The 3287-nt window shown below is 30.3% G+C and overlaps 1 long non-coding RNA gene across 1 annotated transcript; it reads right to left on the bottom strand.

Annotated features, from left to right (window-relative positions):
- Nucleotides 1–1139: 1139 nt before the first annotated feature.
- On the bottom strand, nucleotides 1140–2716 carry LOC143197910 (uncharacterized). Its single transcript, XR_013006110.1, has 5 exons — nucleotides 2575–2716; nucleotides 2492–2510; nucleotides 1579–1647; nucleotides 1439–1491; nucleotides 1140–1376 (listed from the first exon to the last, which is right to left on the bottom strand). It is a non-coding gene; the product is annotated as an uncharacterized LOC143197910 (long non-coding RNA).
- Nucleotides 2717–3287: the final 571 nt, after the last annotated feature.

Here is a 3287-nt window from a genome sequence, read left to right on the forward strand (position 1 = left end):
GAATTGCCCTGGGAGCCTATAACCCATTCCCCAGTTTCCAAGGTCTCGTTTCAGTTGAACCGCTCGCCTTATCGGAAGGTTTTTACGCGCTAAACTCATTTTAAAGATCACCGTATACCTCTTTTTAATGTTCCTCTAGTGGGCTGAGTGTAATTGTATCACATTCATGTGATCATCCATCAATTAACGTGTATAATACGCAAAATTCTGCACCACATTAGACCAGAAGTTTTTTTTTTCCTTATAATATCAAGCGACATAACTCAACAGCACTGGGGCCTAATGGAAATATTTAATAAGTTATGGGCAATAAAATACTATTTCTTCCAAATCCACATTGTGTTAAGACATTGTAAATATACCCATTCCCACTGGCCGAAGGGAGACATATTAAGTATGTCATATATTCGTAGAACATAACTCTTTGATCACATTGAAAGTCGAATTTAAATTACCTCACTGTATATTAGATTTGGTCACCTTGGAAAACCTCTAATAAGCTCTTTAAATTCCTTGATGGCCTTAATCTACAACATGATATCTAACCAGTAATTTTGTTATCCAAATCCACATGTCTTTTATATCTTGTACAAAATTCTATATACATATGTCTATATTTATGTGATTAGTCAAGTTACTTTTAATTCTGTTATGTTTATATTATTATATTTTGTTAAATGTCATTTTAATTTTATATTGTGATCATAACCATAACTGATACAACCGTAATACTTATGTATTAAGACGATGAAAACGAATAATTCCTTCTGATTACTTGACAATACTCTAAAACACTTCATTAGAACCGTTCCAGAAATAAGACATGGATGATTATTTGCAAAACTGGGGAAAATGTCGTTGTAAATCAATTATATACAAAGGCAATTATTCCGAAAAAATCCAAATAAAAATAAAAATAACTGCTGAGTAAGACAAAATAAATAATGTAACTGTAAATATAATTATTGGCAGTTTATTTTTCTTGAAATGTTGTTTCGTCTTTCAATTTCTCCAAAAATAAGTAAGTTCATTGACCATCGTTTTAATTTTAATATAATTGAAAATAAGGTATTCATTAATTTTTATGTGGAAAATTACTATTCATTATTAAAAACAGTTATAATAATATAAGAACGTAATGTTTTTTAATAAATTTATTGTCTTTTTACAAAAAAAAATGTGTATCTACAGTTGTATTGCATTCGTATCCACTAAGTAGGTTTTGGTAAATTTAAAAGTTTGAAAGTTCGAATGGATCAAACACATAAGTCTAGTATTCATTAAAGCATCATTATGTTGCAATATCATGGCGTCTCATCGTCGTTAAAAGGAGTGCGAGCTGGCACTGGCTGACGCTTGAGCTTGAGAATGGCCTCCTATAAAATTAATAGTATACAATAACTACAACAAACACATATTTTAATAATAGTTATCTTACCACCTATAGCATTGGATCCTGCCGAAGCACTAGCATAAGATTGGGCTCCACTGCTATAAAGTATGACAATTTATGTTAGTCTGTTTGGAGTTAACATCTATTGATGTTGAAGTCTGTTAAATAAATTTGAGTATACTTACAATCCTGGTAAAAATCCAAATGGCGAGCTAAAACCTGAGTTGGCAGAAGCCTGAGCGTTTGCTGATGATCTTGAATACAACATATTTTGTTGATTATCGAATTTAAATATATAGTATGATTATATGTGGTTAATCGACATACTGTGAATTAATTATGAAGTTTTGTAGTAAGACTATTAATTTCAATTATTTATATAAATTCTTTATTACGTATCATAAACTATATATTATTTTTTTGATTGAGCATCATTTTTAATAAAAATGTACTGAAGCTCGGACAGTCTCCAAAACAGTGATCCTTTGGAAAATGCCTTCAAAAATAGCTCTTGCATAATGACAAGAAAGATTCCTTTAAAATAAATTCTTAGTATATAATAATTTGATTATTAATATAAATTTTATGTCTAATCTAAATGGAGAAAAATTTCGATAATAGAAATACAAATAAAAGTAATATTAGTAATATTATTTAGGTATTAAATAGGTACTTTATTAGATGCCATTTTAAATCGACACAATATAATTATATTAATTAGACAGAAAATATAAGAAAGAAAGAAGAAATATTTTTAAAAGAATAAATTGGTTGTTATTACTTGAAAATATATTAAAGGGTATACGAAGGACATTTATGTCACAGTAATTATAGCAAAACGCAGACTTCTTGATATTCCTGGCTAAACAAGATAAAGGATAATGTAAATATAGACACAGTTTTTTTTAATGCACTCTATGGTTTCTTTGATATGGTGAAGGCCATTATATCATTATCAGTCATTATATCTTAATTGTATTGGACATAAGTCCATAAGAAAATATTTTTGAATATTTTGGGAAGAAATTTGCTTTAATATTAATTCACAGGACTGTCAAATGCTGTAATATAGGCATTATTATAATTAAAATGTCTTACCCTGCTAGGAATGGTGGAGCTGAAACAACCAAACAAAAACTATTAGCACTTCATAAACCGAAAATGATTTTACAACGTCTTACCAGCCATCGCCGAACAGATCATGGCGATCAATACGATTAATGCAACTACTTTCATTTTGAATAGAGGAGGCCGTCGAATTTGCAGCGAGCTACAGGTGACACTGTGTTACGGTCAATGTTTCCATTGTTTATATACCGAATTTTGTCTGAAAATACCTAAACCCAGAGACCAGAACCGGATTTTAATCGACTTTTAGGTTTGTCACACGGATTGGTTCGATTTCCGCGTATTTAGTACGGTTTTGGGAAACCGTGTGTTGGTAGCGCGGGTGCGTTCAGTAGAAAGACGTTCGGGTGACATTTGCATGGTCACGGTAGCGGAAAACGTTAGTTCGAATGTGTTAGCGATGGTAGTTTTTTTGGAGCGAAAATTGTTTTGACGTTACGTGTATTTGCGAACGTTTTACGTTTTTATTTTGCAAAATATAACTGTTAACACAACTGACTAACCAGGAATTAGTAATCAGGATAATTAATCATGATTACAAATCCTTATTGCTGGTATTTAAGTTTTCAATAAAACAATCATTTCAGAAAATACTTGAGAAATTTACTATTAAGGAAATAAAACATACAATAATGAAAGAAATCAATGATAAAAAGCTCCTGGCTTTGACTTAATTCATGGAAGAATATTAAAACCTATTTAGTGCCATATTAATATTTTACTTGCATTTGGAAAGTAGCTGAAATCATTACAATTCTTAAATCAG

Source organism: Rhynchophorus ferrugineus, unplaced genomic scaffold (genome assembly GCF_030347505.1).
Source record: "Rhynchophorus ferrugineus isolate W39M unplaced genomic scaffold, kcgeb_rfMv2 rfM6, whole genome shotgun sequence".
NCBI classification, from domain to species: Eukaryota; Metazoa; Arthropoda; class Insecta; order Coleoptera; family Curculionidae; genus Rhynchophorus; species Rhynchophorus ferrugineus.